We start from the raw sequence: 14,109 nt of genomic DNA, 5'->3' as shown, positions 1-14,109 counted from the left end.
TTTTTTTTTTTGAGGCTGAGTTGGTAAATGTCTTAACTCTTCATATTCCCTAGAAAGGATGAAAGCAATCTGGGTTCCCAGCAGGCTCCCTCCTGCCCATCCCTATTGAAGATTTAATTAATGTGCCCATTATTTTGGGCTGCCCATTCCAACACTGCTGGACATAGGTAAAGGTAAGAGTTTGAACCAGGAGAATGGGACTGAAGCCCCTGCTTCCCACCATTGGGAGAGTTACAACTGGCACTTCCCATCGTTTAGTGGCAGTGAATAAAAGACTCTTGTGCTGACGGCTAAAGACTCACTTTTATGTAGAATTCCCTGCCGGGCCTTTACATATTGAAATGAATCATTGTCGCCTGTGTCAATTTTGCTCTTCATTTGCTTGATGTATTTCATCACATTTGGAGGTATTAAGAATCACTGTTTGAGCTATTGTATTTATTGTCACACAGTTACACTTCAGGCTTTCTGCAAACCTGTAGAAAATATTCTGCTTTAAGATATTAATGGGCTATTAGCATCCTGCATTGTCAAGGCATTTAGTTCTAAGACACCTCTTAAAGTTTAATAAGACAAAAGATTTGCTTTTTCTTAAATCTCTAGATTAGGGTGACCGGCTTGTCCTGGTTTGCCAAGTACTTTCCTGGTTTTAAAGCTGAAAGTCCCACATTCCTGGTGTCCTTCCAGGCTTGGATAAATGGAGGTTAGTCACCCTATCCCTACTTGTGTTGTTGGGAGACCTTATCAGGATTTTTTGAAACCAGAGCATACAATTGATTTGAGTTCCAGCTTTACAAGTTAAAGAATAATAAATCTCCACCATGGCAAAGAAACTAAAGTCAGTAAGTAGTAAAAGTATACGAAGGAAGAATATAAGTAAAAGTATACTAAGGAAAAAACCCTCAAGACTCATCCTTGCAGAGTGCTTTGAAGTACTGCTTTTTGGAACCAGCCTGGGATTCAGACATTTGTGCCTTGTTGCTTTTCAATCCAAGGAATGCAGGGTCAAGTTATCAGAAGCATTTGAAGTTGTGTAGAGAATTGTGAAGAATTTCACTGGGCTAAACAAATTATACATCTCGGGATTGATTGCAGAGGGGCATAGGATGATAGTGTCTGCATCAAAGATAGCAGCGATGCCTTTGATAGAATGAATCACTGCTACTAAATCGTCTTAAATGAGAACCAGCTTTTCCCTCCAAATCAATCGGATTGATCTGTGCATTGAAAAATGTTTCTGTCACTCCTTTTGCTGCGTTGGAGACAAGAATGCTGCAAGAAGTGCCAGAAGTCGTGCTTGCTGGGATTGAGAATATCGTATTTATGGTCTGAGCGCATTATCATTTGACCACTCCTCTATTGTGCATGCTAATTCCTTGAAAATTACTAAAGGACCCTCTGAACTTCTCAGTCTGCTTTTCCAATCCTTTTTTTGTTGTTGTTGTTGTTATTGTGTTCCGTGTTCTTTTATGTGATGGTCATTGGGGTGTGGCCACAAGAGGCCACACAGCAGAGGCTCAGGAAAACAAAGCTTATTATCCCCACAGGGTCTGGAAACAGGAGGCATCTTTACTGGAGTTTTCATGGGAAAGGTATGGCAGAGTAAACTGGTTAGAACTGGCTATTTTGAATAATTCCTGTAAGCTTTGGGCTATAGGAGTGGTCTTTAGTTGCCTGGTATGTGACCCTGGGATGATTAAGGCAGAGGAATATTGCCTCCTGGTAGAGGAGGTATGGCTCTGGACTGGTTGGTTTGCATATCAAAGGCATTCTCCATGAGCCCTCTGCTATCTCTAAGAACTGGCTAACCCAAAAGGGGCAGTCTCTTCTCAGCTAGATTTTTAAGATGTTAAAACATCATAACAGGCCAGGCACAGTGGCTCATGCCTGTAATCCTAGCACTTTAGGAGGCCAAGGTGGGCAGATCCCATGAGGTCAGGAGTTCCAGACCAGCCTGGTCAGCATGGTGAAACCCCATCTCTACTAAAAATACAAAAATTAGCTGGGTGTGGTGTCGAGTGCCTGTAATCCCAGCTACCTGGGAGGCTGAGGCAGGAGAATGGCTTGAACCCAGGAGGCAGAGGTTGTAATGAGCCTAGATCGTGCCACTGTGCCCCAGCCTGGGCAACAGAGCAAGACTCTGTCTCAAATAGATAAATTAAATAAATAAATAAATAAATAAAACATCATAACATATAGAAAAAAATTACAAATACAAATTGACACTTCGCTGATTCCCAGAGAGTGAAGGCAGCATGGCATAGCAGAAAGAGTGAGGTCTGAAGTCAAATCGTATGGGTTTAAATCTTGGCTTTGCCTGATATGAACCGTAAAGTGTAGGCAAGTCTGTTGATTTCTTTGGGTCTCAGTTTATCATCTACAAAATAGGCTTAACAATTCTTTTCATGATTGCTGGGAGGACTAGATGGGATGATATATGTGAAAGTTCTTAGTAGGTACAGAAATTATATTAAAAAAGAAACAAATCCACATGCTATGATGCAGTGTGGACTATCTTCGGTCACCTACTGAAGATGTCAAAGGTGGTCTTAAACTGCTTTGGTTTGGTAAATGTTGGAGTAGACTAGAAGTCAGAGAGTACGGGATCCACCCTTATCTGCTCTCAGGCTTTGGCTTACAATGAGTTCAAGTGTGGGGATTGTGTCAAATGATTCCTGGAATCCCTTACATTTGTAAAATTCTGTGAATTTGTGAAGTCTGCAAAATGTGAATCCGAGTTGTATGCAGAGCAACTATGAGACCATTTATCACATTATATATATGTGATATATATATATAAAATATATATATAAAAAATATATATATATAAATTTTTTTTTTTTTTTTTGAGACGGAGTCTTGCTCTGTCGCCCAGGCTGCAGTGCAGTGGTGCCATCTCGGCTCACTGCAACCTCCATCTCCTGGCTTCAAGCCGTTCTCCTGCCTTAGCCTCCTGAGTAGCTGGGATTACAGGTGCCTGCCACCATGCCCGGCTTATTTTGGTTATTTTAGTAAAGATGGGGTTTCACCATGTTGGTCAGATTGGTCTTGAACTCCTGACCTCAAGCAATCCACCCACCTTGGCCTCCTAAAGTGCTGGGTTTACAGGCGTGAGCCACCGCGCCCAGCCCTATCACATTATATTTTACAGAAGCCATCATCCCACACCTTTGAGCCTAGCCCCAGAAAGAGCGGTCCCCTGCATACCATTCAACATGACCTTGGGCATCCTTTCCCCACTCGCCAGCCATAGCTGTTTGGACTAGGGTTGGAAACCTGTCCACGGTAGGCCTCTTGGAGTCTCTTCCTTGACACTTGGGATTAGAATGGAGACAGTCAAGTTAACAGACATAGCTGGACTTGGACGGTCGCCAGTACTTGTTGGAGACTGAGGGCACCATCCAATGTAAGCCATGGTGGATGGTGTAATAGGAGAGCAAAGGAAGGCAATCTGGGAATGGGCTGGATGGGGAGGGAGAAGAGGTGGGGGAAAGAGAGAAATGTAAAATGAGGGAAGCAGAGGAAGAGATAACATGGCAATGAAGAAAGTAACATCTTTGGTCATTTTCTGTTCCAATCACCCACAACAGGCCTGTTGGTTCTCTTTTACCTTCTGTTTTCTTTTACCTAAGTATATTTTAGTGGCTTTTCTATTCTTGATCTCCAACCATGCCCTAAGACATACGGTAACACAGACTGAGGATTCTCTGATGGCAGGGCTTTGTCTCATTCCTTTTTGCAACAAGCACAAAGTAGATGCTCAATGAATTTATACTGAAATGACATGAAAATCATATGTTTGTGTATGAAGTGTCACTACTGATGGCATTTATATGAAAAATGTTAATTAAAATAGATAATTATGTTTCAACAGGCATTTCCCTGGATCTTCTCATTTGGTCTACAAGTATTTCAAGCATTTTCTTTTCTTTACTTTTTTTTTTTTTTTCCAGAGATAGAGTCTTGCTCTGTCATACTGGCTGGAATGCAGTGGCATGATCATAGCATAGCTCTTACATGGTTGCCTCAACCTTCTGGGCTCAAGTGATCCTCCCACTTCAGCCTCTCCAGTAGCTGGGACTACAGGCTTGTGCCACTATGCCCAGCTAATTTTTCAAAATATTTTTGTAGATATGGTGGGGGGTTCTCTCTATGTTGCCCAGGCTAGTCTTGAACGCCTGGCCTCAAGGGATTCTCCTGCCTCAGCCTCCCAAAGTGCTGGGTTTACGAGTGTGAACCACCACATCTGGCCCACAAGCATTTTTGAGTGCTGTCTTCACTGTGTTGTTGGGACCCACACAGGCTCTAGCTCACTGTAGGGTTTATTTTAAAATGTCTGTTGAACGGAATGGCTCAGGATTGCTTTACATACTGTAGAGATATAAAAAGAAACATAATTTATGGTTGCTCTACATAAGCAGTATCCAGCATAGTTGGGAAGATACATGGAAAAAAAAAATCAAACATAGTGATTTGCAGTGGATTTCAAATAGCTGGAAGAATGGAGATTCAGTGAGGTCTCATGTATTTAGAGAAGTTTTGTAGAAAATCAGGAAGTTGAGTTACACCTTGAGAGCTGGGTGGGATTTGGCATGGTAGAGATAGGTAGAAGACATGGTAGAGATGGTAGAGATAGGAAGAAGACAAAATGTTTAGCAAAAGCTTGGGGGGCAGTAATGAGAATTTTGTTGTAAACACAACTTACAATTTAATGATTCACATGAAGAAACCTGAGACACTGTGTCCAAGTACGGGAGCCAATGGAGTGCCATGGCAAGGGTGCTGACGATGGTGATAGACTTTCTGGATTCAAATCCCAGCTCCTCCCTCCCCCCCACCCCCCGCAACTGGCTTTGTGATGTTGGGCAATTTACTTAACCTTTCTGTACCTCAGTTTCCTCATCTGTAAAGTTGGGGATAATAATAGTACCCACTTCATAGGGATGTTGTACAATTGGAGGGGAAGCTGTTTGTAAAGTTCTTAGATTAGTGTCTGACACTTAGTAAGCATCTGATCAATGTCAACTAATTGTTTTTGTAATGGAACTCTGGTGCTATGCTGATTGAAAGAACTATCCAGTTAATTTTGAATTGGGTATAGAATAGCAGATCTCTTGGTCATTAAGTAAGCCAGTTACTGTCTGAATTGGTGCTGGAGTACTGGTAGGAACTGGTTTATGGTCAGAAGAACATCGAGTGTGTAGAACTCAGTGGAAGGCTTTGAGAGCCAGGGAGAGGAATTTGGACTTGGGGATGATGGGCAGGGCACAGTCATATTTCCTGAGCAGGGGAGTGATGTGATGAAGGTGACAGCAGGAGAGCCGGGACGGGGGCAGTCCATGAGCACCAGTGAGGGAGTGAGGAGGTTAATGAAATAATTCAGGGGTGAGGTGATGAAGGCCAGGGACAGGACCGTCGCTGTGAGAGGGAAATACGGTGGGAAATTGGAGAGACTTCAAAGGGAAGGTGTCCACTTCTCACCTCCTCTACTGCTGCCACCCTGATCCAGGCGACTGTCACTTCTTGTGTGGATTACTGCAATGTTCCCCTAATCCCTCTGCCTCTGGCCTTGTCCTGAGGTCTAATCTCTTCACAGGTACCCCTTTGCAGTCTGGCAGCTCTCCTACTGCACTCTGAGGACAAGCTGAACGCCTTGCTTGGATCTACGAGGCCCTCGTGGGAATCCCGCTTCCACTGACTTCATTTCCTACTAGGCATCCACCCCACTCCACGAAGCTGCCATCCCTGACTTCCTCCAACACATCAGGCCTTCCTCAGGGAACTTGCCTGTGCCTGTTCTTAAATATCTGCCTAGGCTGAGTGTGGCTGCTCACGCCTGTAACCCCAGCACTTTGGGAGGCCCAGGCGGATGGATCACTTGAGGCCAGGAATTCAAGACCAGCCTGGCAAACATGGCGAAACCCTGTCTCTGTTAAGAATACAAAAATGAACCAAGTGTGGTGGCACATGCCTGTAGACCCAGCCACTTGGGAGGCTGAGGCACGAGAATTGTTTGAACCCAGGAGGGAGAGGTTTCAATGAGCAGAGATCGTGCCACTGCACTCCAGCCTGGGTGATGGAGTGAGACTCTGTCTCTAAATAAATAAATAAATAAATAAATAAATAAATAAATATCTGCCTAGATAATTCCTTTACCTCTTTTCTCATTTAAGTGTCTGCTTGAATGTCATCTGATTAGTGACAACTTCCTTAGCCGCCCTTTTAAAACAGCAGCCCTTCTCTACCTCGGCACTCCTTGTTCCCCTTACCCTATCTGGCTTTCTCTTTGTGGCCCTTATCACTACCTGACCTAGGAGCTCTTTTTTGGTTTATTGTCAGATTTCTGCACTGGGATGTGGGTTCTATGAGGACAGATATTTTTGACTGTCTTGCTTATGGATGTATCCCCAGGAACTAGAACAGTGCCTGGCATACAGTAGGTGCTCCACAAATGTGTTGAATGAATGTATGCATAAGATGCAGTCAGATTTGTTGTGTTAGGCACAGTGCCCAGGGGCCCTTCAGAAGTCGCCTTATTTATGCTTCCAGTGACGCTGGTCAAGGAATGTATTGTTCTTACTTTTTTACACATGACAGCGCTGAGGCAGAGACCAGAGGGGAACAGGGGCACAGAGTTGGTAAGTGATGCAGTCAGGATTTGTGTCCAGTTCCTTTGACCTTGGTGTTGCCATTCTGCATGGCTAAGATGAGATGGGGAGGGAGGAGTCAACAGGATGCCGGGGCTTCCAGGTTCTGGAAGATGGAAACGCGTCAGAAGCACTGACAGAAATGCAAATGCTGGGAAGAAGGCCAGAGCTTCAGAAAAAGAAGTAGCTGAGGGAGGAAATGTTGGATCAAGTAAATATTCAGGAAGAAAATCCTGCTTTTAAGGAGAATGACTAAATAATATATTGTCCAAGACCCTTGCAAGAGTGAAAGTGGGCACTATTTTTTTTTTTTTTTTGAGGCAAGGTCTTTGTTGCCCAGGCTGGAGTGCAGTGGCACAATCTTAGTTCACTGCAACTTCCGTCTCCCGGGTTCAAGTGATCCTCTTGCCTCAGCCTCCCGAGTAGATGGGATCACAGGCGTGTGCCATCACGCCCGGCTATTTTTTGTATTTTTAGTAGAGATGGGGTTTCACCACGTTGGTCAGGCTGGTCTCGAACTCCTGACCTCAGGTGATGCACTTGCCTCAGCCTCCCAAAGTGCTGGGATTACAGGTGTGAGCCACCGTACCCGGCTGCACTATTAATAATAAGGTGCAGCAACAGGCATACATGGAGGTTGGCCCAGCAAAGGGGGACGAGCGGTGCCTTTGGACTTAAGTGATTGGAACATCCATGAGAATTATGGCTAGAGATTTGGGTATCTCCCTTCTGGAGATACACACGGAAGCCACAAGGTTGGGGTTCTCATCATCAGGGAGAAGGAAGAAGAGAACATGAAGACCAGTTTTGAGACCCTATCTAAGTGGGAGGAGAAGAAGGAGCCCATAGAAGACAGAACTGGAAGGGAGAAGAGGCATAGAGGTCAGGAGGAGAGGGGACAGGAAGGAGGGGGTGTGGGGGAGGCCACATTTTTCGTGCAGTTTAAAAGTAGGTCAGTGGGAAGCTGGTAACAAAAACAAGATTAGAGAATCACTTGTTTTTTGATTTTGTAACAAAATCTTCATATGTTTCTATACAGTGCTAAAAGGCATTTAATTAAAGCAGCTTTGAATTCATTTTGACTTGAGAACATTTTTTCTGCGACTCCATTATAAACCTTGAGACTCTTTCTTTTTTTTCTTTTTTTTTTTTTTTTTTGAGACAGAGTCCTTGCTCGGTCGCCTAGGTTGGAGTGCAGTGGCGCAATCTTGACTCACTGCAACCTCCACTTCCTGGGTCCAAGCAATTCTCCTGCCTCAGCCTTCCAAGCAGCTAGGACTACAGGTGTGCGCCACCATGCCTGGCTAAATTTTGTATTTTTAGTAGAGACGGGGTTTTGCTATGTTGACCATGCTTGTCTAGAACTCCTGGCCTCAAGTAATCCACCCACCTCAGCCTCCCAAATTCTGGGATTACAGGTGTGAGCTACCACTCCCGGCCTGGGGTGCTTTTAAAGGCTGGATCAGGAATTGGGTTTTGGTGTCCCAGCCTGAAGTTTAAAATAATTTTTTTTTTTATTTTAAGAAATATTATTTGTTTCTGGGTAATTTATTTTTATTTTTATTTTTTTCCTTTAAGTCTGGGTTACATATGCAGAATGTGCAGGTTTGTGACATAGGTATACATGTGCCATGGTGGTTTGCAGTACCTATCAACCCGTCATCTAGGTTTTAAGCCCTTCATGCATTAGGTATTTGTTCTAATGCTCTCACTTCCCTGGCCCCTCACCTCCCGACAGGCCCCGGTGTGTGATGTTCCCCTCCCTGTGTCCATGTGTTCTCACTGTTCAGCTCCCACTTATGAGTAAGAACATGCCGTGTTTGGTTTTCTGTTCCTGAGTTAGTTTGCTGAGAGTGATCAGCCTGAAGTTTTTTCCTGTACCTTCGCATGGCCCAAGGCAATAAGAGGTCCTGCATTCAGAGTGGCGTTGACACAGATCAAATCTGGGCTCCAGGTGGAAGATACAGAAGCAAAGAGGATAATTCTGTGATTTCTTTGGGGTCAGAAAGTTTAAAAATTGAGTTTCTGAGCCAGCATGAGTAATAGTGTCTACACTCTGGTTTTCCATGGTAAAGCAGAAATTTTAACATTTCATGAACAATTCAAGCAGGTATTTTCCTACCTTGGCTTCTTCCTTCAATGGAGGGAGGGAGATGGGGTGGGGGAAGCAAGCAAGCCAACAGAACTCTAGTTCAAAACATAATTGAAATGACAGCATTAACAACAATGCTGGTGTCTCGCAGTAACGTGGTTTACCAACTCTGATGATAATTGGGAAGAAGAGAGAGCTAGGTTGCTGAGCACAACATTTTTGTCTATCCAGACATGATAGTCCATTTGGCTCTAGCCAGAAGGTGCCTTTTCCAGGTAGTGACGATGTGCGCTTAGCGCATGGCTTAGTGTTCTCAGTTTATTAGACAGTAAATTCTCAGGACTGAGGCCCTGGAAACAGAATCACTCTCTCACATTCTCTGAATGCGAGTATGAGTAATTGTGTTGGGTAGCAGCATCCGGCAGAGGACAAGCAGCAGGCCTTTCCCGCAGTTTCTTTTTATCACAGCAGAAGTGTTGCTGGGCAGAAATCACTGTGGCACACAACCCCTGGGCACCAAAGGGAATAAAATCTCACAGGAATTCAAAGAGAACAAAGTTATTAACATTGAACCAAAGCCTGCTGGCGTACATCGCAGAAATCAAATGGATATAGAGGGCTCCTGAGAGGAGAAAATGCGTAACTCTAGGCTACCCTGCACCCGATGCTAATATCAGTACCTAAATACTGGTTTTCACGGAAGCGGTTTGTCTGTAGCTGGTGTTCATGCCACAGTGGACGAGTGTGTGTCAAGGTTGACCTTGAGCAGAATGAGGAAGCAGGAATTTGTTTTGGCACACCACACCTCTCTGCCCTTCTCAACTCCACCCTAAAGACTGAGCCCTCTTCAACAGTCCCATGCAAGGGTTTGTATTCAAAATGAGAATTTATTGGCAATATAAGGTATGGCACCAACGATACTCAATACGCTCCTCCTTTCTCCTTTGATCACCTCCCTCCTTCCTCCTCTCCTCTTGTCCCATCTGTTTTATTTCCGTGGCTTTTCTTTTCCCTTCTCCCTTCTTTTTGACTGTTGTTCTTAACAGGGAGAGAGAGAAAGGACGGGAGGCGGTGGGTAGGGTGGGGCTGGGGGAGACAGAGAGAGGAGTCAGGGAGGCAGGGTTATCTGTAGATTTTCAATCTGTAAGTGTTTGTTGGGGTTTCTTTGTACTGTTGGTGTTTATTTTCACCTCATAGGGTTGTTGGGAGGATTAAATGTGGAGTGTTTAGCTCAGGGCCTGGCATGCAGTAAGGTCTCAGTAAACACTATTTATTATTATTGAAAAGTTTACCCTTGGAATAAACATCTTCAGATCTAGGCCATCTATTTGGGGAATGGGGGATTTCTTCTCTCCTCTTAAAAAGTTCCTTTTTCTCAAGTTCTTGTTTTATTTTTATCTATTGTTATTATTATTTTTAGAGGTGGGGTCTCACTCTGTTGCCTAGGCTGGAATGTGGTGGCGTGATCCAAGCTCACCACACCCTCAAACTCCTGGGCACAAGCAACCTGCCTGTCTCAGCCTCTCCAATAGCTGGGATTATGGGTGCATGCCACCATGCCCAGCTAATTAAAAAACTTTTTTTTTTTTTAAAGAAATGGGGTCTTGCTATGTTGGCCAGACTGGTCTTGAACTCCTGGCCTCAAGCAACCCTCCAGCCTCAGCCTCCCAAAGTACTGGGATTACAGGTGTAAGCCACAGCACCTGGCCCCTTTTTCTGAAATTCTTTTAGGATAATTACGTATATACATGCACATAGTCATATGCACATGAATGTACATACATACACACAGACATTTTCTTTCTGTTTTACAGAGGGGGCTCAATGCAGAAAATAAAGCCAAGGCTTCAACTTTGGTCTAGTAAAGTAGCTTTCAAAAAATTTTAACCTCTACAACTGCCGCCTATACATACTTCTACATAAGACAACACACAAATTTTCAATAAACAATACTTATCTTCACTGCTGGCACTATTGTGTTCCACTCTGTTTCCTTCTGTTTCATTTAAACAATGCTGGCCAGGTGTGTGGTGGCTCATGCCTGTAGTCCCAGCACTTTGGGAGGCTGAGGCAGGCAGATCACAAGGTCAGGAGTTCAAGACCAGCCTGACCAACATGGTAAAACCCCTGCTCTACTAAAAATACAAAAATTAGCCAGGCATGGTGGTGTGTGCCTGTAATCCCAGCTACTCAGGAGGCCGAGGGAGGAGAACCACTTGAACTTGGGAGGCGGAGGTTGCAGTGAGCCGAGATTGTACCACTGCACTCCAGCCTGAGCAACAGAGCGAGACTCCGTCTCAAAAAAAAAAAAAAAAAAAAGGTGATTGTCACATACTAAATTAATTGCATGACCCACAGTGGGTTTGTCATTGGCAGTTAGAAAAGTCATGGTCTAGTAGTTCTGTAGGACTTTGCTGGATGCCACTACCAATGTCCTAACCCTGGACCTACTGTCCCACCCTGACTCTCCAGATTTGTCATATTCTCAATTTTTTTCAGTTTTTCCTTTTTTGTCTTCTAAGTTAAGAAATGGCAAATCAGAAATGCCTCATCTATCTTTTCTTACCCTTCCATACCCCCATTTTTCCTTTCCATCCCATGCGTCCTCCATTCCCTATCAAGAAATGATCATTTTAACTGCCACTTCCTGAATAATAGTAATAATGACAATGCTAACAACAGTCATAATAACAATGGCAGCTAACACTCATTTCATACCTTCTTTGTGCCAAGCACCTATGCAAAGTGCTTTATAATTTTTTTTTTTTTTTTTTTTTTTTTTTGAGACAGAGTTTCGCTCTTGTTGCCCAGGCTGGAGTGCAGTGGTGCGATCTCGGCTCACTGCAACCTTCGCCTCCCTGATTCAAGCAATTCTCCTGCCTCAGCCTCCCGAGTAGCTGGGATTACAGGCATGTGCCACCACGCCCAGCTAATTTTATATTTTTAGTAGAGACAGGGTTTCTCCATGTTGGTCAGGCTGATATTGAACTCCTGACCTCAGGTGATCCACCTTCCTCAGCCTCCCAAAGTGCTGGGATTAGAGGCATGAGCCACTGCATCCAGCCTGTGCTTTATAAATTTTAACTGATTTAGTACTCATAATCACTCTAACTGCTCTAGATAGTAGACTACACTATAATTACTCCAGGGGAAGAATTGCCTGTTCTTTTTTTCCAACATCTAGTCAGAATCCAGAAGACTCACATATTATAGAATCTGGGCTAAATACTTAAGTAGAAACGAGAATAATATTATGGAACGAGCAATTGCTTTCATAAGTCCTGATGGGCAAACAATAGCTAAAGATAGTGACCACAAACCTCAAATCAGCAAACCTGAGATTTGGCCTATTGCTGTAGTTAGGCTGAAATTATTTGTGAGGTACTGCAAACTTTTGTTGTAAAACATAATATAAAAATTTAGTCACATGTAAATATTGACCCAGAGAAAATGTCTGTAACATTTGTTGTTTTATCTTGATCTTAATGCAAGATAAAACAACAAGGGGCCAGGGCACCCCACCTACCTATTCCCTGTTGTCACCACCATCACCACCACCACCCACGGAAAGAACAACCTGGTGTCTGAAATGATGGGTAAAGAATTGCTTGTAAACTAAAAAAGAGAAAACTCAAATGTCTACCTGTTTAGTTAATAGAGTTTTAAATATTTGACAACCTTCATTCTTCTCTCATTATAAAAGTAATATGATGTTCACTGTTAAAATTCTGAAACAAGCAGTGAAATATAAAAATGAAAATATAAATGACCCCAAGCATCACCACCTACAGACAGCAGCTATACACACTTGGTGTAGTGTGAGTGTGTTTAGGCCTTCAGGCATGTTTTGTTTGGCTTACGCAGTGTTTTAAAATGTTTTTCATTATAAAAACCTGGATTTCCAGTATCTCTTGAGAAAATACCAAGATCAGACAACACTGGGCCCACATTCTTCCACAACAGCTGCTGAGAGCCAAGTAGCCGCTGCCCATCTTGGGCAGGGCAGTGCAGGGTGTATGTATTTCCTCCACCCCAGTTCCTACCATTCCCATTTTTCTTACACTTGGTCAGCTTCATTTACTTGTTATTTTTATATTCTGGTGGGCATTTGAGTTTCCTCTCTTTCAGTTTACAAGCAATTCTTTACCCAACATGTCAGGGATCACGCTGTTCTTTTTGTGGGTGGTGGTGGTAATGATAGTGGTGACAAAGGGTGATGGGTAGGTGGGGTCCTCTGGTCCCTTGTTACAGAGGGTGGGGGAGAAGTCTTTTATTTCTGGATTCTGCTTTTTCTTTTCTAGTATATCTAACACTTTTAAAAAGTCCTATATGTAGAGGATTAATTTCTTTTTTCTTTTCTCTCTCTCTCTCTTTCTCTCTCATTGGTTGCATTCTGGTGGGTCTGTTTTGCACTGACTACCCCTAGCCAGGTGGAAACTGTAAGACCCAAGCTAATCTAACAGGGACCTGATTCTCAATCAGTGTGACAGACTGAAAATAGCTAAAGCTCACTTATTCTAGTAACACTAGACAAAGCAACACTGTGTCTAGACTACTGGAATATTTTCGCTACACAGACCCTGACATGGCCTTACTTTTTGTCATCTGCTGGCCTGGTTCTCTAGCTTTCCCTTTCATGTGAACTCTCCCATATCCTCCTAGTAAATTTCCCTCTGTTTAAGCTAGCCATAGTAATTTCTGATCTGACAAAAAAAACCCCTTAATTATAATGGACAATCTGACCTGGGATATCCAACCACCACTTTCCACCAAATCTATATAGTGAGGGGCATCTCAATAAACATTCATTCACTATCTACAATTTGCCAGGCGGTATGCCAGGGACTATCTTCTAAGTTATCTAAATTAACCTTGTAACAATACCACAAAATAGGGATTACTATTTAATTTGAGATGGAAATACCAAGTGTCTTAGTCCATTCAGGCTGCTATAACCAAATACCATAGACAAGGTAGCTTAAAATCAATGGAAATTTATTTTTCACAGTTCTGGAGGCTGGGAAGTCCAAGATCAAGCCCCCAGCTGAGTTGGTGTCTGATGAGGGCTCACTTCTTGGGTCATAGACAGTCATCTTCTCTCTGTGGTCTCACATGGTGGAAGGGGAAAGGGTGCTCTCTGGGGTCTCTTTTATAAGGGCACTAATCACAAGGACTCCATCCTTATGATCTAATCACCGCCCATTGTCTTTTTTTTTTTTTTTTGAGATGGAGTTTTGCTCTGCTGCCCGGGCTGGAGTGCAGTGGTGCAATCTTGGCTTACTGCAACCTCTGCCCCCCGGGTTCAAGTGATTCTCTTGCCTCAGCCTCCTAAGTAGCTAGGACTACAGGCATGTGCCACCACACCTGGCT

General features: G+C 43.5%; 1 long non-coding RNA gene across 2 annotated transcripts in view; it reads left to right on the top strand.

The window, feature by feature from the left end:
- Nucleotides 1–14,109, top strand: part of LOC140712778 (uncharacterized) — a 72,263-nt gene that overhangs the window by 26,275 nt on the left and 31,879 nt on the right. Inside the window, exon 3 of one of the 2 annotated variants that reach the window (XR_012094533.1) lies at nucleotides 5,597–6,211. The exons of the other annotated variant lie outside the window; for it this stretch is intronic. This is a non-coding gene — a long non-coding RNA (uncharacterized lncRNA). Of the gene's footprint in view, nucleotides 1–5,596; nucleotides 6,212–14,109 lie in introns of those variants that run through there. 2 annotated transcript variants of the gene reach the window in all.

Source organism: Chlorocebus sabaeus, chromosome 11 (assembly GCF_047675955.1).
Source record: "Chlorocebus sabaeus isolate Y175 chromosome 11, mChlSab1.0.hap1, whole genome shotgun sequence".
NCBI lineage: Eukaryota > Metazoa > Chordata > Mammalia > Primates > Cercopithecidae > Chlorocebus > Chlorocebus sabaeus.
Note: the sequence above shows the minus strand (reverse complement) of the source record. Positions and strands in the feature narration are given on the sequence as shown.